Genomic DNA, 23,129 nt, shown 5'->3' with positions numbered 1-23,129 from the left:
TTCAGGGAACTGAGGAGGAGTGGACTCTTCCGCTATTCCTTCTGGGGACCAAGGAAGAGTGGACTTAAGTGGAGAAGAGAGATTAGGCCCTCTTCCCTCGTGGGGCCCTTATGGAACCAATGGGGAGTGGACACTTCATCGTGGGGCCTTCAGGGAACCAATGGGGAGTTGACTCTTATCCCGTGGGGCCTTTGGGGAACCAAGGAGAAGTGGAGAGGAGAGATGAGAACCTTTTCCCTCGTGGGACCATTAGGTAACCAAGGAGCAGAGGAGAGTAGAGAAGAGGCCACCTCCGTAAACTCTTCCTTTGTGGGGCTTTCGCGGAACCAAAGGGGAATGGAGAGGAGAGATGAGTCTCTCTTCCCTTGTGGGGCCTTCAGGGAACCAAGGATATTTGAGAGGAGAGATGAAACCTGAGAACAAACATTATGGAACCAGAAGACATAGCCACATATCTAATGACAACCCTGGTGAACTTTATTAAATGGACCGGGTGACTGTGAAATAAAAGGAATTAGGTAAAATGGAATATAGCACAATGGGCTATGACCTAATTGCTCACTGGAAGTATATGGAAAAAAATTGTCGCTTTAATTTCTTACTGTCCTAGTTTTCCCCCTTTTAAGAAAACTTCCGATCTTTCAACAAGTAGGAAGAATTTCTTCGAATGCGAAATTCCTACATTATTGTACAGTGGTGATATGTCTGGTGAGAAGTTCCCAGATCTGCGGGATTTTGAATTTCAAAGGGAGAAAATGAGTTTTTTTCTAAAAAAGTAAGAAATTTAGGGGACTTAGGATGAGGACTTTGTGTAATTGCTTGTGTTTATGAAATCTTATATGTTGGTAAGGGGATTTTTAATTTTTTCACAAACTAATTTGGCTATCTGGTTATTGCCCGGTATATCAGTATTTTTTAGTAATGGTATCACTAGGCTTATCTTACCAGGGCTCCTACCAGAGAGTAACTTGACGGGCATAATGGGGCTGATAGATTTCGCTGTACGCATAATGGCTTGGCCTATTTCAGCATTTCGCTCGCCACACAATCCCAATAGGAATTTATGGTTTTAGCCCCATATTTTTGTATTTTTGCTTATTAGCAAGGTTGAAGTACCGAATTTTTTGAATCTGGGATTTTATGAAATTTGGGGGGTTTTGGCGAAAAAGCTGGGGATATTTATTTTTTCGGCATACCATCTCTGTTTTGTGGGAAAATGCCTTACACTGAGACAGTTTATTTATAACTGAGACTTATCTAGAGCAACATTATTTGTCGTTTGATCTTTCACGTCGAGCCCTAGGGCTATTTTTACTCTAGGCGTACCTATATATATATATACAGTGAAACCTCTATCTATCGGTTTTAAAGGGACCTATTGAAATAAACGATGAATGCGGGAAAACAATGAATGCGGGATTGAGAGGACAAGACACAAGGAGATACGATCCAGTAAAGATACCTTCCTCCCAATCTGCATAACCGTTGGTAGATTAAAATTATAAGAAGAAAATATGTTTTAGATGTAAATAAATGTATTTATTTAAAAAAAATACAAAGCTAAACAGAACCAAAATTTGTTTAAAGTTTATTGCATTGTAAATACATAATCTTTCATTGACATTTGTTTTTTTGCTGTTTTATTTCCGCAAGTCAATAGTATATTTTCAGCTTTGCAAATGATATTTTTTTCGGCATCAGTTATTGAGTGTGCGTAGTAAAAAGTTTTCAATCTTTCAAAAAGTGTGCATGCTTTTGAAAATGAAGGTACAGGCAGCGGCTCCTCTTCATCAATATCGACCTCTTCTGTTGTCTCCGTCAATCTTGCGTCACACAAGCTTTCGATAGTTTCTATCCCACACGTTGGAATATTGTCGTCGAAAGTAGCAAAATTGTTAAAATTTGTTTGAGTATCTAATCTAAGCCAATCATCTTCAGAAACCTCAACGTGTTCTAGTTGTTCATCTAATGATTCTGACACTCTATTGTAACCGCATTTGTTGAAACAGTTTACAACTGTTGTCTGTTTGACCTGACGCCAAGCAGTCAATGTGAAATGCAACGCTTGTAGAATGTCAATCTTTAAAGTTGCCTTATTTACTGAAGTGCCCGAATCCATCAAACACACAGCCTTCTGCACAAGTTGTTTCCGATAAAATCCTTTGAAACATTTGATAATTCCCATATCTAATGGTTGCAAAACGCTCGTACAGTTTGCAGGATAAAAAATAACTTTTACATTCTTCAAAAATGTCGTCTCAGTTGGGTGCGCTGCACAGTTGTCTATGAACAATAAAATGTTTCGTTGCTTTACGCGCATTTCCGCATCGAGGTCCCTTAAAAACAAATTAAAAATGTTTGTGGTCATCCATGCCTTTTTGTTCGCGTAATATTTTACTGGTAAAGTTTTTGTGTTTTTAAAACACCTAGGCTTTAACGATTTGCCAATAACGAGTGGTTCGCGCATGTCACTTCCATCACTGTTAACGCAAAATAACACAGAGATCCTCTCTTTCGACCCCTTACCACCGTGGCAGAACTCGCCCTTTATCGTGAGTGTGCCGTCGGGCAGACAATTATAAAAGAGTCCTGTTTCATCAGCATTGTAAATATTCCGAGGCTCGTAATTTTCCAACAGTTTTGGAAGCTCATTTATCCATAGCGAAGTTCTTTCCAGATCTACGGATGCGGACTCTCCTACGAGCTTCTTGTACACAAGACCGTGGCGATCTTTAAAACGACTTATCCGCCCGTTCGATGCTGCAAAATCGTTAATGCCGAGTCTCTCCGCAATTTGTTTTGCCTTTTCTCGAACAATGCTCCCATCAATCGGAATGTTAACGGCACGAGATTGTTGGTACCAAGAGAAAAGAATTTTCTCCAGTTCGCTAAACTTTGATTCTTTACTGGTTTTTCTAGTTTTCGAAGATTTTCCGCACTTTTGAATTTGCTCCCGAATTTCGTTTTTTTTTCAAGAAAATAGAATTTAACGTGGATGCCGCGATTCCTAAACGCTTGGCTATATCGACGCGTTTTTCAGCGGGGTTTTTTTCCACCTCTTCGATAATTTTCAATCTTTCTTGAAGAGTACGTACTTTTTTTATCGAACGGCTCATTTCGAAGATAGTTTAAAAGCTCAAAAGGATAACTGCACACACTCCACTAAGTTCGGGTATCTAGCCACAACTGACGACAACTAGCGACTGATGGCGGCGACAAACTGTTATTCTTTCTCTTTCTCTATGAAAAGTTTCGCGCATCGTAACGAGTGCCGTCTGGCGCCGTTTCAACACAGACAAAATATGTCAAATACGCGACGTAATTCCTACGATGAATGCGGGAAAATGGTGGACATAAAAACGATCGATGCGATCTATGTTTGTATGAAATGAATTCGGACTAGAAGAAATAAATGATACATCCGGGAAAACGATTATTCGAGGAACGATAGATAGAGGTTTCACTGTATATCGATCTGTAACGGAATTCGTTAGTATTTACTACAAATTTTTGGGTTTATAGCTCTTTCATAAACATAAAAAAAGTAAGAAATTCAAGCATGACATAAATGCTTTTACGAATGTTCTTCGGAAACGTTTAAACTACGTTGCTATAATACCCGAAGTCATAATAAACACTACATATTTTTGGTCGAAAGAGACACGCAACCTCATAAATGGTTCCATTAAATAATAATAGCATCTTTGCGTGTGTGAAAAAATTCCCAAGCATTTTGGGGGGTAATTTTCATCTTTTCTTATGGCTTCCGTGTGTTCTGAACAAGTTATTAGGTAACTAGATGTATTATTATTAAGTACCTACCTACTCATAATATTATCGTAGACAAAATGATTTTAGCCACAGCTGGTCAAACAAATATTTTATTTTTTGTATTTATTAGATACTAAAAAATACAATCATTGACCAACTGGGAAGGTTTCCCGTTGCTGAAAGTTTTATTCTGAGAATCTAAATAAATCGTTAGAATGGAGAATTAAGGATGCGAAAATCATTTTAACAGAACAACATATTGTTTTTCTATCAATTTAATTAAGTAGTACCTATACTATTTTTTTCAGTACATTTTGTTTATCTACATACTTTATTTCTGGTCAAAGCCAGATATTAGTTACGCAGCAGGCATAGAATAAAGAAGAACGCAAGAAATACGATATGGGCGTATTTCGTGATCCAAAAATCTTTCTAATACATAAATTCGTTTCATCATCATTAAGAAATTTTCATATCGATAAAATAGAATGGACATAAACGAAGTCAGGCACTGCAAAAGAGACAGAGCAAGTGTTAAATGAGCTAGAACCAAAAGGTATCACAGTAACGACATTGGTTTCTATTCAAATATTCATGGAAGGAAGGCATTTCTAGTGTATATTATGTATTCGTAGCAACAGGCTTAAAAAATAAAGCCATCAATCACAAAGGTACACGTCTAACAGACAGAAAGACAGCTGTTTTAATTTCATGGGAGCTGTAACCACATAATTACTCGAACCACTACCTACTGCTACATAAGTACCTACTTAAAAACAATAGAAACATAGAAATATTAGTAAAAGGCTTTAACTATTTGGACATAGAAAACAAAAACATTAATCGTATTGTATGTGGGTAATATATTTGGACAGCAATGATTTCTACTGAAACAAAGGAATTTATTACTACATTAAATAATAAAATAAGTATTATATGTGTGTAACATACACAGCATAAATACCTCAATGACTACATCCTACCTCGTTAAAAAATGATGTTTTGAATAAAGAAATAAACTCCGGCTTTATTATCAAATTACCAAATTCATTCGTATTCCTAGGTAAACATGTTATTTGTTTTGATGACAAGGTCATCATTCATTTTGATCGGTAATCATCAAAAATTGTCGGAACTTTTCAACATAATATTTCCATATGTATCTTTTGTGAGATGAAAAAGGTTCGAGTAACATTTTTTTGGTTGTGATTAAAAACTCAAAATGGATATTTTTCATAGATATTTAACCCTTTTACACCCGCATTATTGTTTCCACATATATAAAATATGTAATGCTTGATAATACCTCAAAAAATTATTTGAATATTTTTGGTATTTATTTTTTTTTTTTTTTAGAAATATTTATATGTTAATTTGGATTAACATTGGGCGTCAGAGAGTATTTTTTAAATAGAAAGGTAAAATAAACATAACACAAAAGTAATACAAATAACTATTCCATGTCAAAAATGCACATTTACAATGAAGTGATAATCTCTAAGGTAAAAACAAATAACATTTTAACAACAATTCATCCAGAAATAAAGAAATAATCAAGGTTAATAAATCTTTAAAAATTCGCCATACTAGTCGAAAACATGTCCGTCACTACCAGTGTTAATTTGAATGAACATTGAAATTCATTTACAATATTCTGAGAAATGACTGTGATCAGTGAATTGAACTGATGTTATTATTATAGAACACATATTAATGCCTTAAAATATTTGTAATTCGAGTATGAAATATTGATATCTCACCTTAAATTAAGTAATCAATGACGGCAGAAATTCGATGAAACTCACAATCAGCAGATGTCAAAATATTTATCGTTGTTGTGGCGGGAATAAGGATTCAACCGAGCGGAAAAAATAGACGCCACAGAAAAGACTACCAACTATAAGAACACGAAAACATGGTTTTTGTAAATCGCTACCGTTACGGTAAAAAAATTCACAAAGTTCATGTTAATTTGAATTAACACTGGGGCTGAAAGGGTTAAATTAAGACGGGACAATAGCCTAACATAAAGTCGGAAAAATGTTTAAAAAATATGCTGGTGTATTGGACAGACCTACGGAACGATTTTTTTTGTTGTTTTAAATGAGATGAAGATTCACCAGTTTCCCGCTTGTACTTTCCGGACACCGGATTCCTCTGGGTAATATTGTAGGTACCTGCGATTTACCTACCAGTGATTGGTAGGTGCTCAGCTATTTCGGTTCAGAACTACAATCGCCAAATAATACCACGAATCAATGGTCAATTGGGCTACAATCACGATTGCTTGCGCCGTAAATTGATGGAGTGATGATAGTAGATAATACATAATCTGCCATCTGGCGGGTGATTAGAAACTGCGATGCGTTCATTGTGTGTCGTGTTGCCGCAAACAATCTAATATCTATTCTCCGGATCGATTCAAACCGATTCCATAACACGTTTGAATTCGTACCCTATCTACGAGTTAAGTACTTACATTCGTTGTTGTGGTTTTGTTGAAGTTTTAATTTTATTTTTATTCTTCATTATAAGCAGCACCTGCTAGTTTTTCAGCAGGTCAATTTCACAATAGTAATTATAGCATTAAATCATACATATAACTAGAAGAAAAAATGTAGAAAATAGATACAGAAAAATAACATTTCAAGTACTACAATCCAAAGGCACAAAATTCATATAAAGATAGATATAACACGGTCAACGCCCAAACAGGCATTCACACAACCTCCTTAAACACACTCATAGACATATTTATATCACATGCATATAATCAATCATACTAATGTATTTTTTAGGTTAGGTTAAATAATAACAATATAAAAAGTGTTGATCTATCAAACATATCAAGCGGCGGTAAGAAGTAAGAAGAGCCAAGAAAATACAAGACTAGCCAAGAAGGGGCGAGAAGTTTCAATAATAGGCATGATGAACCAAGAATAGACTGAAATAGACAAAAAGAGACGAGACGAGCCTAGAAGGGTCGAGCAGATGCAATAAGAGTCATGAAGAGCCAAGAAGTTACCAGAAGAAACTAGAAGAGACGAGAAGCGGCACTAAGAAGTAAGAAGATTTGAGAAGAGTCAAGAACATAGTCATCAGACTAACCAAGAAGGAGTGAAAAGTTGCAATAAGAGACTAGAAGAGACGATAAGCGGAGGTAAGAATATTCAAGAAGAACCAAGAAGTGATAAGACTAGCCAAGAAGGGGCGAGAAGATGCAAGAAGAAGCAAGAACAGCCAATAATAGCCCAGAAGAGCCAATAAGATACTAGAAGAGACAAGAAGGGACTGTAAGACGTAAGAATATATAAGAACAGACAAGACGAAGGAAGAAGGGGCGATAAGGTCCAAAATATGCAAGAAGATCTAAGGCGAGCCAAGAAGAAGCAATAAGAGCCAACAGAAACGAGAGGAGCAAGACAAGACGAGATAAACCAGAAAGAGGCAAGGAATTGTAAGGTGAGGCAAGAAGAACGAAGATATAAAAAATAACAAGATACAAGTATTTATTAGTAATTTTTGGAAAGTACATACCTTGATTCAAACTATATATTGTGTTGTGTGTGTGATCTACTTTTTCTTTGCATATTTAATCCGACAACAGGTTTCTGCATTGAATTTTAAACCATAAGATCTAATTATGTGAAAATATAATGGAAATACTTCTAACTTAGGGTGCCTAATACAAAAAAAAAAACAAAAAAAATACTTCTAACGAAATTGACGCTTTACTTCAAAACCTAATCGACAGTACAACGAGTGGTTCCCAAACCCTTCGGTTTTGTATTTCGAACTCACAATCTATCAGCTCAGATCGCAATAAATACTCCAACATGGATGTCAACAAAACAACTTTGACAAAAATCAATTTTTCGAATTGACCCAGTTTAATAACTAATCATCTAAAATCCATTTTCCAAATTAAAGACGTTCTAAACATCCTGTATCCGTAATTAGTACCTACTTATCAACCTACGCAGCAAAAACAGGTTAACCCGTTCAGGCACATTCAATCAATCATCGGCCAACTGCATCAGGCGCCAGTACGATTAACTGCCATCAATTTAGGCCAATTATGAATTATTCCTAGACGATAATAATAATTTGAATATCGAATGTACAAACCTTTGAGCTAGTGGGATTTATTCATCGAATATAGAATTACAAATGAAGTGCCCTAATAATACAGACAGAGAACACAAATAAATTATTTGGTGTAGACAGAAACTAGAATAGTTTCATTGCCACGTTATTTTTTAAAACCATATTGTCAAATTTCAATCGCCTGTCCAGTGAAACGTGTGACGCCATTGTTGATAGTGATAGTCCATTTTTTTAACTCTCAATCGGCAAATTATAAAATATTAGCTTAAAAATAAGACTCTGGAACATGCGACACGTTCCAGAGTGGAAGATACTCTTAGTATCACCAAGGTATAAGACCACCATTCAGAATTGAAAAGTTAATTGGATTGGCATTAGCCATGTTTGGTGACCAGATCTAAATAGCCAGGTACTTCCCCGTCTTCCTCTTCCTCGAGGTACGATATTTAAGTACGTTGTTAGTTAATACTGTATTCACCGAGAAGCTTATTCTTATGGCAATAAACGCGGCCAAATTTTATATTTTATCTCTTTAATTGACAACCGTCAACCGTTTGAATTGCACAATAAAAATAGCTAGAATATTTTAGTTAAATAATTTATTTTTAATTATTTCAGTTGTAATATTTATTATAACACCTTGATATTTATATTCAAGGAAATATTAATCAATCACCACTCATTGATTTATCACATGCCAAAATTAATATTTTATATTTTACCGTTGTGAAAAGGGAGAAAATTATTCTCTTTTCTTTATTACACTGAAAGAAATATTTTGAAATCACTATTCCAACTGTCGCTGAAAGTTCCTACCTACGAGTAAGTTATCTATGATTTGTTTTGTTTGGTACCTTCCATTCCGAAGACAACCAAGAAGTCTTCTGTTTTCAAAGCATTTCGAAGAACGTTTCGACAACAGAAAATTGAATATAACTCTAATTATGTTTATTAGGTTACAAAGTAGAAAAATAAATAAATAATATTTATTGAAAAATTATGTAGCCACGTGTTGAAAATGTTTTTTATTTTTATTTTCTTGATATTTACTACAGAGTAGGCTTGCCAGAAAAACTAACTTAAATACAGTTTGTACATTGGAGGTTGCCGACTACTTTCCCACGGCGTTATAAGGAAACAGATGGTTTCCTCTTTCACCGTAAACGTCAAGATTCTTATGTTTTATTTATAAAGGAAGCTACTTTTTATAAAAATGACTAGACCCCAATTTCCAGACATACAGTGTTAGTAGGCAGTATGCGAGAGTGTACATCATCCAATTACAGTTTTGCACAAATACAAATGTATTTAATTTAAGTGGAATAGGTTGTGATAAGTAAGAAATATTTGTTTTTGCCCCCAAATGCCAATAAAATGTCAACCCACCGAATAATAACCATGGAAACTGTAAAAAATTATATTACAAAGATTTTATTTGTTTCATTTATTACAAAGGTATTAAATGAAAGCACAACTAGGAAGAGTAAAATGTTAAGGTAGGCTGTCAATAAAGGCTGTAATAAATTTTAACTATTAAATTAAATAAAAGATTTTTTGGTAAACGATTTTTTTTTCAAAAAGCTGTCAATATTTTTATGTCACAATAAAAAAATATCTATCTATGATAAAATAATACCTTTTAGTTAGATAGTAAAAATACCATTTATTTTTTGTACCTACGTACTGTGTGGATCAAATTCAACAATATATTTTTTATATATATGTTTAAAACAGTCATTTTCTGCACTATTTATGAGTATAATTTCTTAAATATTGTGATATATATATATAAAAGCCTTAATAGGCGTAAATAAATAAATAAAAATAAATAAAGTTTAATTGATCAAAGCCTACCCCTGTTCATTGATCCGTGCATGCTCCTGCAGCACTGTTATAACTATACTGAGTTAATACACATATTGCAAATATATCGAGCAGGCGTATTGAATACGTATATATAAATTTTTCAAATGTTTAAAATTTTGTTATCATTTACTTTTTCAATTTAATATATTATATGTTCTAGTCTTACAAGGAATCTATAATCTTCCTCCTTTAAAACCTAACCTTTATTTTTACGGGATCTGATAGGCACAACATCATTTTCAATGATGAATATCTCTTGGCCAGCAGATCATGGCATATCCGCCTAACCACGTTGTATGGTTTTAATGGCGAGTGATATGAAGATGAAAGCCACACCCAAACACCGCATAAGAGTATAGCGCTCGTGTGAGACTAGCATTAAGTTGTATTACATAAATAATCCTTCTATAATACATGCCCATACACTAAGAAGATCGTCCCAGTAGAAAGCAATCACTTTGTGGATTGATATCTTATTAGAACATGATATATAGCTTTGTATGAACCACTAATTAATTGATATATTTATTTCCTGCTAATGAAATGTCCATATTAAGCTTGGCTATAAGCGAAACTGGTTGACCACATGTTAATTGTTTTATTCATACATAATTTAGTAGAAGCATCTGTATAGAAAAAGGCATTCGGTAGACACTTATCAGATTAATTTTTTTAAAGAATCAACTATTTAAAGAATATATTAATCATTTAAGTACATATTTATGTCCACCATTCTAAGCAAGCTCGTGTAATTATATTATTTTGTTAATGTAATCTTTCTTTACAAAACAAACACTTTTTACGTTTGGTGAATCAATAATAGATACTATCGAAAAGAAATATTGAAGAATAGCAGAGGGGCTAATTAAATGACTATCTGTAGGGCATAGAAATAGAAGGGCATTCTACTTCTTATCATTTAAAAAAAACAATTCTTCGTGTTATAGTAAATTTACAATTTATACAGCATACAAATCATATGGATTTTTTACATTAACGAATCTGTTATATAATAATGTATTTTATGTACTAGAAACATTTTTGCACCAGATGACAAGGAGACAAGACTAAGAGACAAGATGGACCAGGAAGAATCATAAAAAACCACGAAGAACCAAGAGTAAGAAAGAGACAAGATGGACAAGGAAGAAGAATAATAAGATTAAATAAGATAACCGGGTGCTTATAGTTTTATTTAATTCCTTATTAAGGAGTAGACTTGAAAGTGGGTCGGTGATTTGGAGTCCACACCAGATAAAGTATTTTCTCATGTTGGAGAGAGTTCAGAAGAAATTCTTGAGATTTCTCTACATGAAGGAGTATGGCTACTAGCTGTGGCTCTATCCCACTGACTTTCTTTTGGGTATGCTCGGAATGAACTATCTACTGGTCAGGAGGAATGTGCGCATTGCCACACATTTCTTTAGACTGATTCGTGGATGGTTTGAAAACTCGGTCATCATGAAGAGCATTCATTTCTATATTCCCGATGGTTATCTACGTCACCGATAACATGGTCTATTTTATCTCCCGGCCTGCAGAACTAACTTGTCAATGGTCATGCCTATTGCCTGTGGGGAGAGCAATCTTGCTGTTGAACAGAATCAACTCGGTTATCGACATTTTTAGCATCACTGAAGCTTCCTTTAAAAGGCAAGCTCTATTATTACTGGTATAGTTGATATACACACTGTTAATATTAATCTATGAATTCTTATTACAAAAATATTTTAGAAACGCATTGAAATTAACAATGTTGTAATGTTTATGAAATGAATAAACAAAATTGAATTGAAATTGAATTGAACCATGAAAATCCATGAAGAACCAAGAGGATCAAAAAGACAAGATGGACCAAGAAGAACCATGAAAAACCGTGAAGTGCTAAGAAGAAGAAAGACACAAATAATAATAAAAACGCACAATTAAATCCTTTGTTCCTGCCTATCCTAGATTCCAAAATGGGCGTATTAAATTATCATGTACACCGGCTGATTGAACTCCAACCTCCTTCCCATCCTCAGAGCACGTGTTCCAAGTCCGTGTCGGTTTGCTGTCGGGACAGGAGTGCTCCTGGCTGGGTAAATCATATCCTACCATATCGTATCGTACTAAAAAACCTGGGTAGAGTTAAATAACAATTGAACCATTTTGCTGGGAAGTGCCAAAGATTGTAGCCATAAATGGTTAACAAAGTAAATTAATATGGAAAACGCATGAAATATTTCGTAACATTTCAATGCTAAATTCAAAAAGTCACGAAATATTTCATGCAACTTCCATATTAATTAACTTTGTTTACCATTTATAGCCACGATCTCTGAAACTTCCCAACAATATGGCTCAATTGTTATTTAACTCTACAAAGTGATAAGTCCAATTAATTTGCAGTGGAGTTAACTAAATTTAGTTATTTTTAATGAAGTGTACCCATCCATGTGACGGTGTATTAATTGTTATAAATTCTTACTAATAGACACGAATGTGGTTTTAATATGTCACTGACATTGACATGTGAAATTTCTTTGTGTAACATCGTAAATGTTCGTGATGTTGAATAAATTTATAGTAATTTTCTTGTTTCATTTTTATTCACATGGAAAGAGCGTGTTATTTTTTTTTAAGTGTACATAATAATATGTACTTGGGTATGAATAAAAAACAAATTCTCTAACGTCACTTAGAATATTTTAGTAATGCAATAATCACCTTTTTGAAGTTATTGCAAATATTATTTAATTATTAAACCTCCATTTTAAGATGATATTCTTGCAAATTTTGACGTCAATATATTTTTTTAACATTATGTTACTTCCCATGGGGCATCTAGAGTCTCCTAGTGGGGGAATCGTTTTCTTTTCCGATGTATTTATTAGTTGTGAAGGTAAAAAATCGATCACAGAACTCACAACAAGTAAAACAGAAAGTGATTTTTTTTATGAACACATGTATTGTGTACCATGAGTTTTCTGTCGTTTTGTGTATGAAAAAAATAAATATATTTTTACCTTCTTTCTAAACGCCGGTTCAATGTTGGTATAGTATAGCCATACTCAATCCTGGTTTAAGGCCGTTTTAACCATACAAAGCCCGTGGTAATAGGTTTTTCACTGTTCAGACCTTACGCCCCGCGTTATATTTATACCGAGTTTGTAAGGGGGTTATAAGGTACAATTAATGTTTTAAACGCGTCAAAACATTTCCGCGTATTAACTTTTAAACCTTATTTCTTTTCAGTGGCATTCCGTGAATTTTCGAGAAAATCACGAAAATTCAAAAATATGTATACGATTGCTAGTCCACAAGTAAAGTGTAACTGGACTACAACATTTGTTTTTCTACCACCAAAAGTAATTTTAGGGGTAAGCAGATAGGGTTGTTTGTTCGGCCTACGTTTCGGCTCTTTAATAGATCAATATTTCGGCTCATAGAAAGATAGACAAAGACGAGCCCAATCTTGCGTCTTAGATATTCCCCTATTGTTATTATTCTGTTAAAAACGGGATCGCAGACCATTTCCTAAAAAACTTTTAGTACTTTCATAATATATCGGAAGACGTGTTCAAGCACCTGCGTTTGTCCTGATAAATATACAATGACAGTTTTACAGAAATTTTACTAGGAAACCTGTCAATTCATTCGTTAAAGGCCTGCAATCCCATTTGAAAAGATTCTTAATAAATTCGAAATATTTAATATCAATGGGTTTTCTCTGTGTGGGCGCTGTAAATCTGGAATACGAATTATTATATAAAACCAGTTAAATTATTGCTAAAACTATAGTGTACCCAGAAATACGTCTGTATTGAAAAATAACCTACTGCTTGATACGCTTATCTTTGCAGTCGATGGCGTCGACAGATTAAAAAAATTTTTGTTCGTTCCTACTTTGGCTGCCTACAAAGTTACGTGCGTCAAGCTGTATAGTATCTAAATAAATACACACAAAATTCAGAATCTGATTAATTTTTTATTTATAACCTTTTACTAAATAAAAATCAGAAACATTAATTTTGTCAGAATCTTGTCGAACAAATCTAAACCCTTTTACAGTCTGCGGCATTTCTAAATTATTAAGAATCTCTTCAAATTATTCGTAATCCGGTTAAAAACCGGATTGTAGGCCCTTAACAAATGAATCGACAGGTTTGCTGTTTAACTTTTAATAAAAGTGTAATAATAATAATGATTGGTTTACGTGATAAAATCACATCAAGGGCGCTTAAAAGTTGTATTTATTATCACGACGTTGGAACACGTGTTCTATATAGTATCAAGACAAAGACAGATGCAAAAGAACGTGTTTTGATTTATGAGAAATTTACTAAAAGTTTATCAGGAAACGACCTGCAATCCCGTTTTTAACCGGAATATGAATAATTCTTTTTTAATAAATCAGCAACACTCGTTTTTCTCCGAGTTTCGATGGCCGTTTTCGTTTGTTCACGAATAGCTTAGTATTCAAACTACAGTTTTAGTTTACAATAAAAGATATAAATTTGTTTTAGACCACTTTAATTTTAATTGTACTCTACCGGTACATCATCAATATCCTCATCAATCAACTCCTGAAACAATCCAAACTGTCTAAAATTCTAAGCCTTGTCTAAGATATCAAACCAAACTGACGAATCTTCCACAATAGATTAAGACGAGACAATACCCTAAAATAAAATCAGAATCTTTACGACGTAACTGAATAAGCGTGCACAAAAACATTCGACGCGCGGCCCTGTATGGACAGACCTGCAGCTGAATTTGCCCAATCAAATCTCTAAAATAAAGTGGGAATTTTAACGACATAAGTGATGAAGTCGTGTAAAGATAATATTCAGCTCGCGTCCAGCGTAATGGAGAGACCTACGGTCGACTTTGCCCTAGCAGGATTAAAAAAAATGATCTTTCCGTGGGATTTATTTAAATTATTTCTGATGAACGTATTAGTAAAATCTCTCATTTTTCTACAGGGAACCCTCGGGAAGTTAATGCTTTTATAGTTGCAAAACGTTGAATAACGTTGATATTAATCTTAAATATAAATAATATATGTTCATCCGTAGAGATCCCTTTAGAAACATTTGATATTTTAGTAATACGTTCATTAGAAATAATTAAAATTTGAGCGTCAAGCAAACCACCGTTATTAGAGTCTTATATCGCCTTAATGATATTAGGTTCTACAGTGAAGTGAAAATTCAATGAGCTTTTAAAGTGCCATCACGGCTGGCAGCCAAAAGTTAAACGATGATTTTGAAAGCTCGCAGAATGCGGAGAATTAGAGCTTTTCGTTTAAATTCGCAAAGTAAGGAAATAAAAACTTCTTCATTCATTTAGTTCGTTTGGTATTCAGCTAGCTAGACTAATCGTTTAATGTTTCCATCTTTGGCGGAGATTTCGCCAGATGAGTCTTACATTAGAAGGAATATAAATAATAAAATGTTACCCCTACCAAAAGCTTAGCCGAAGTAAAAATTATTATACTATCGTCAATGAAATTTTTTCTTTACACCGATTACTGAACAACGAAAACAGGCCGTCGTGAATAATCTACGAGCTGACGTGTGCCCCGCGTTGCTCGGAGTTATGAATGTTTTGGAGAAAAGTTTTCAGGTGGTGAATTCTAGTGTACCTGAAAACTGTATTCATTTTAAAGGAAATAACATTGTTGTAAAAAATTGAAAAGTTCACTTTTGGAAGTATTTGTTTCTTCTGATCGTGCTATGACGTCCTCGACTTCTTGTGCCATTCACGGTTTTCTTCGTTCAACACATGCGCGTCATTTTACCATACATAACTATTTTCATTTATTTGATCGTGTCATGTATTCCCGACTTGTTCGACCATTCACTTGCACGTCAAACAGTCTCCTTAAACCTATATTTTCGTTCATCACATAAGTCTCATGTTATACAACATAATATTTGTTTCACTTGTTCGTGCCATGTTCGTCCCATTGATCGTTCCTCGGGCGACCCCGACTTTTGGTACCATTCACTTCCACATCATACATTCTCCTTGCACTTCTTTCATCGCATACGCCTCAATTTTCATCACATACGCCTCAATTTTCATCGCATACGCCTCAATTTTCATCGCATACGCCTCAATTTTTATCGCATACGCCTCAATTTTCCAAAAACATGTATTTGATTCTCTTGATCGTACTCGGACGTCCCTAACTCCTGCATTTACGGTAAGGTCATGCATTTTCACATTACAAACCTTTCTTCGCTCATCACGTATACCTCATTTTACCGCAAAAAAATATTTATTTATTTATTACACGCCCTAGTAGGCTTTTCTTTAAAAAAAACAACCATTTTGTATCAGAGTAAACACTTAAAAATTAATACAATAAAGAAGAATGTAAACATAATGGCAAAAATGAATCCACACGCATATAATTGAATTTAAAAGATTCAACAAAACAAAAGAGTAGAAGCGGAGAAGTTATATGGGTACATAGGTCTATTTGTGTCTAGAAGAATAAAAGTGATAGAATATACAACATTAATACTGATTAGTTTTCAAATGAAATATATCAACCAGATCAGAATATTTGTTTCCGAGATTGTGAAGTCTCGGAATCGGAGAATTTTGGTAAGCTAGTGTCCTGGTGTTATTGAAGTAAAAAGGTAAGAAATGTCGGCATGATTTTTTAGGAACATGGATATTGATACATTGAAGTAATTCAGGACAGTCAATTTTAAAATGTAGTATTCTTTGTAACAGTATTAAATCTGTGCTTATTCTTCTTTCTGAAAGTTCAATAGGGACATTTTATCCAAGAGGTAATTGTAATTCTCCTGACACTCAACGCTGGTAAAACAAAATTCCTAACCTTCAGTCTATCTGTTGCAACCCAACCTACTAACAATCAGAAAATAACAATTCACTCTTGTCCAAGACCTTATTCTTCCTGTACTTGCCCAAACTTAGAAAAAGTATCCCATATAAAATACCTAGGGGTCCTAATTGATCATCATCTTCGTTGGGATCAGCACTTAGCCAGCCTAACTCCCCGAATTCGCAAGCTCTGTTATGTTTTTCGAACATTAAGAAATATCCTTACTCCTACAATAATGAAAACAGTCTACTATGCTCTCTGCCAATCCCAATTAGCATATGGCATCATAATTTGGGGCGGTTGTGCACATTATCTTATTGATCCATTACAAAAAGCCCAAAAAACGATAATACGTACTATCAACAAGCGACCGACAAGATACTCCTCCACTCGACTCTTCACTGAATACAATGTCTTAAACATACGGCAACTCCACATAAAATTTACTCTATTGCATTTTTTGTACAAATATAAGAAAAAACCCTCGTACACCACAATTACACCACCAGAACAATAACCAACCGACACTACAACGTACCTACACTACATACCACGTCAGCTCGAAGACATTTCATGTACCTAGCTCCCAAAATATTTAAACTTCTCCCTGAAAACTTAAAAACCGAAACCCAACCCCATAAATTTAAAAAACTAATATCAAAATGGATAAGTTCACTTGGAGACCACAATATATAAAAATTGGTACATAAATTAAATTATATTATAATTTTATCAACTAATTATCAATTATTATCAATATTTAATACCATTTTTATTACTATAAATACATTTAGGACGGGTTGTTTCGGAGAATTTGAACAATTCATCAAATTTCAACGTTCATTTTCGGGTTCTGTGAAAGACTTATTCAAGTTCTGTTTTTATATCATTGTAGGCTAGTTGCTTGACAAAACTGAAATAAAAACAGAACTTGAAAAAATCTTTCACAGAACTTGAAAATGAACGTTGAAATTTGATGAATTGTTCAGATTCTCCGAAACAACCCGTCCTTAGAAACCATGATTTTAATATTTGTAATGCAATTAAATTTGTATAATTTAATAACTTTTAATTTAATTTAATTTGTATAGTTTTATTACTTACTTATTATTTAATTGTATAATCTAATTGTATAAACTAATTAACTTATATTTTAATCTAAATTGCATAACTTTATAACTTATAATTAACTTATTTTATAAATCCAATCTGTAAATATCACCCGCCATAACACAGGGACATCCCTAGCATGGCGGATGAATTATCAAAAATATGTATAAATGTTCAACAAGTTCTTATAATAAATAAAAAAAAAATTAAAAAAAATTATGTTTTGAATAGGAATATGCAATTTATAATTTATAAACCTTAGAAACTTCTGTTGAATCCTTTCAATGTTATTATTATTATCTTATTCATTCCTTCATCGGGCGTCCCCGACTTTTTCTACCGTTCTAGTATCTATGTGTAGATGTTTAATTTGATCTATTATATCATGTAGTATTATGGAAACCACATCACTACTGTAAAAAAATTACATTAACTCAACTTTAATCCGACTATATCATCCCAGTGCATAGAAAATCCGTTAAGTTTTCCCTGTTTTACTTCTTTTACATTTCAAACCATTCTCTAAACAGTCCTAGAGGTAAGATTAAAACACACCACATATATATACATAGGTCACACCAAGTGGTTCGCTACGTTTGGCGACTTTGCAGGGGTGCATCTACCCACTAGCTGCATGGAGAGATGATAGATTCCTACCCACCCCTCATACGTTTTCCCTTCCCAGAACTTCCTCTCATTCTCCACCCAGGATCCCAAAAGATAACATACGAGTAGGCCCTCAGGGAAATTATTTTCCTCGGAGCCTATGAGTGGTGTTAATGTAAAAAAGAATTTAATAATATCCCCCTGGAACTAATAAGAACTATGAATTTTTCAGCGAAATCTATAGAGCACCCATTACATTTGGTTATTTGGACAATCATCAGCTATACAATCCAAGCTAAATGAAGATCTCTTCTGGAGTCTTCCCCCTTATAACCACCCAGATTTGGCTTACATTTTACGTATTAGAATGATGTCTTAAATCAGGAATGAAAGGCTGATTGAAACGGTTTTGATTTTTTAGTAGGTAGACACTTAAACCAATAATCCAACCTTCATATAATACATGTACTAACACTACCTACACCTTTCAGTTATTCCAAAACACGAACACATCTTTCCTGTTTGTAAATGCGTATTTTCAAATATCAATAATAGGTATGTAAATATAAAATGGGTATTTCAAAAAATATAATTATTCATTCGAATAATCTTCTATCTAAAAATCCCGACAGATAATGGATTTCAATTATCACATTTAACAAAAACGAGTATCTATAACAGAGCACGTTAAAGCGCAAAAATTCCATTCATCACCGTTAATACACGTGGAAGAGAACGAGCATATTCTTTTCGTTTCAAATGCGTTTTTCGTTTGAAATTCTAAATTCTCCCTCGGCTATGCCTTAGGGAAATCAGGTGGAACGCCGACCAGACACGTAAAGAGCATTAAATGAGAATAATTCCAAATGAAAACATGTGGAACAAAGTTGGCATTCACACACAGAAGGCTGTACTCTAGCCGGCCTACCTACGTATTGATACTGCCTGGTACCTAGCTTACTTCAGCTTCTGGCTACAGTACACAGCCTACGTCGTCGCACAATGCTGAGCCTTTTAGGACTCTGCGAGTGCAAAAAGCTGCCGGCGAGCTTTTACTTGGTTTTAGTATGCTGCACCACTACATCAGGGGCGCATACAGAGACTGCCTAATAATCTGGGCAACTGTTAAGAGAAAATAAAGAACCTTTACAAATTAATACTCCCTTTTAAAACACTTAAATCATAAATATTTAATGAGTTTTTTTTTGTTATTTAAGATACATGGTTTTCGGCGTTCCAAAAATACTTTTAAATAACATACCCATATATATATATATATATATACACGGTGTCCGGAAACTCGTAGTACAAGCGGGAAACTGGAGAATCTACACCACATGGGGAACCCAAAAAAACATAAAAATTTTTGATTTGAGCATTTTCAAAAAAAAAAAAAAAACCAAAAAAAAATATTTTTCGGCTATTTTAGGGTTAAAATTTTTTCTGGTGTTTAGGGTTGAATAACAGATGTTTAAACCCTGCAGAGCAGAAATATTTTGTGATTACACCGGGTTAAATGAAGGGTGATTTCAAAATAATGCTTCAAATCCGAGTTTCTTCATTTGTTTTACTTTCAAATAGTTTTAATTAGTTGGGTACTTTGATCTTCAGTACTTTGATCTTACTTTATAAGAATTTGATTAAAAAAAAAAAAAAAAAAAAAAAAATCAACTTCAAACTCGATTTACTCGATAACGAAAGCTCAAATAAAAAAAAATATACTACAAAATCGACTCCAAATGTGATGTAGATTCACCAGTTTCCCGCTTGTACTACGAGTTTCCGGACACCCTGTATATATTTAATTTGGAATTTTTATTTTTATTTGTTTTATATTTTAATCTCTATTTATTTATATGAAAATTAATTTGTCTTTGTATGTGTATTTGTATGTTAACTGAGTTTTTATAACTGGATTGTTCTCACGTTAGTGAGATCGTCTGTAAAAACCCAGTATAAATAAATGAAGATTGAGTATTGAGAGAACTTAGATGTGAATGAGGCAAGGAGTGTGTGCCAAGACAGAGTTTTTTGGCGGTCCGTCCTCTCTGCCTACCCCTGCGGAGAAACAGCGTGATGGTTAGTTAGTTAGTTATTTTCAATGCTAAATTCCAATTCGAGTATTACGAACTATTGCAACTCATACCCATAAAAACCACCCGAAAAAATACAATATTCAGTTTACAAAACTACACTACAGGAAACTTATAATTAGGTGAAATTGACATGTTTAATGTTAACTTGGTTAATTTTGTGAATCATATCAAATATGTAGTTCAATTCTGTAGCAACCTTCTGCTGTTTTTGTTTTGCACTTTAAAAATTATTTCCCATGTTGAAGTTGTACCTGTATTTAAAAGTCTTCTGGACGTTAAATAAATTAATAAAAAAATAAAAAAAATGTGTTGTCTGTCGACCCACTCTTGTAATTACGCGACTCGAAAAACGCAATTCGCAATTACGCTTGTTTGGCCTCAGCCTAAATAATCGATTATTTCAGTCCTTTAACAGGAAAACGTCGCCCTTCGCAAATTATTTGTCTCAAAACCAAGAAGTAGTAGTTTTTTGAACATTTTCTGCGATCATTTCATGCAACGTTTGCCGAATGTGTAATAAATGAATATATTGGGTTACTTTATAAAGTAAAAATAATAAGTAGTAATTATTCGAATGTATTATATATTATTTGAATGAAGGGTGAAGGTCCTGTATTGGTCAAGCCCGGGGTCTTGATATATAAGGCCACGCCACTGCACTGAATTCTGTGGCACATTGTGGATTGTTCAACTGCACCACGACCGGGAGGGGATGCATTGATAATGTGGCGGTGCACCGTGTTCTCTAACTAAATGGTACAGGCCTACCGGATGGCTCAAAATATGCATTTGTCTTTTAATATTATCAAAAAATTCATGTTAATGATTTTGTTCCTACCTACACACCAAAACCATTACCTTCATTTGCTCCGCCTATATGATAATACACGCAGTTTGGTAGCACCTCTGTGATGGTTACCACGGTTCCATGTCATATCTAGCTTTATTTATATTATTATTTCTATGGCGCCTAACCTACCAATGGTGCCTACTGATAGGTAGCTCAAAAATGTTTTGTGGAGTAGTTGTAGATTTTAAAAAGTTATTTCATCTTTTTTTCATGTCTGAGGATGGTGATCCCGCGTGGTGTCACATTTTTTCAAATAATGTCAGCGCAATTCTGCGTTTTTTGGAGTTCCTCTGACAACATAGATACTTGTGACACTGTTAAAGATATTTACCTATTCATGGGTGACATCCACGCTGCCACCTCCCCTCCACTCTAACGATCATCACGAGCTTCTGAGTGCTGCTGGAATGTAACGCACTTGAGGTGAAGTACACATCTCTTCAGACTGATTCGCGGATGGTTCGAAAAGTCGGTAATCATGGAGAGCATTAATTTGTATGTTCCCGTTAGTTATCTCAGTCACCGACAGCATAGACTGTTCTATCTCCCAGCCTGCAGGATTAACTTGCCAATGATTATACCAGTGGGGAGATCAATCTTTCTGTTGAACAGAATCTATTCGCATTTTGACATTTTAGCTTCAATAAAGTTGCCTTTAAAGCGCAAAATATGTTATTGCTAGTATCTACAGTTGATATACCCACTGTCTATATTTATGTAATAATTCTTCTTAACAAATGTATTCAAAATCCCATAGAAATTAATAATTTTTCCAATGTTTTTAACATTAATAAATTGAATTGAAATTGAATTTGAAATGAATTTAATAAAATTGAATTGAAAACTAGCATCAATATGCACTATATACCTAAATATGTTATGATATTATGTGCAGGCGGTGGGGCCAAAGTACCGAAGCTTGATGAAGATATAAGATATATCGACAGCGTTTTGATTAAACCCCTCAAGCCACATTATTGAGAATGTTGCTTTTCAGTGGTTTCATATGGAAAAATCTTCACAGGTCAACATGATAAAGACATTTTGCTGGTTAAGGCATTTTTAATACTAAAAACTAAATTTATTCGTACATCGTAATTTTGAAAAACCATTTCCAAAGAACTTCAAGATGTTTAGTTAATTTAACGAATTTTATCGACTCCTGTAAAGTTTTCATTTTGTGGCACAAGGGGTTTTACTAAACTACGGACGATGTAAAACAATTAAGGCAGCTTTCAGGAAAAACTCAACACTCGTCGTAAACATCACCTCACCAAGATATCGTTACTTCTCTTCTTCTCTCATACTTCTTACGGTTCATGTCTTTAGTCTAAATTCTATGTGATTCAGAGCGGCATATAAAAAGACATCAATACTGATGTAAATTTTTATGGTTTCGTATTGGTAATAATTTATTTTAGTATCTTCTCTCAACTGTCATCACTGAAAGAAAATTGCACTATTTCTCCCATAATTGAAATTCATAAATACATTGAGTTCCTAATTAAAAAATATATCTTCTGAATATTCATGCATGTTAAGTGACACTTTTCTCGTGGTCTATATTTCGATGTGTAAATATTTGCTGAAGTTAAACTAACAATAAAAACAGGTTCTTAACACGGAAAACGGTCGAACAATTTCTATGTTTACGAGAGTCAATATTCGTTTACCATTACGCTTTAATCGTCCAAAATTTTACTAGTCTTTAAAACACGTCCCGGGACGGACGTTCTTACGGTTCGTGTTACGGTTTCGTAAATTTGAAAATGCAATGTTGCTTAAGGTATGTTTGGCATTTTCAATTTATCCTTAAAAAAATGATTTTAAATTCTCTTGGTGTGTAACGATATCTTTAAAAAAAATTGAGTGCGTT

This window comes from Hesperophylax consimilis, chromosome 12 (assembly GCF_061612785.1).
Source record: "Hesperophylax consimilis isolate HC1 chromosome 12, BYU_Hcon_1.0, whole genome shotgun sequence".
Lineage (NCBI taxonomy): Eukaryota > Metazoa > Arthropoda > Insecta > Trichoptera > Limnephilidae > Hesperophylax > Hesperophylax consimilis.
The sequence above is the reverse complement of the archived record's forward strand: the minus strand, read 5'-3'. Positions refer to the sequence as shown.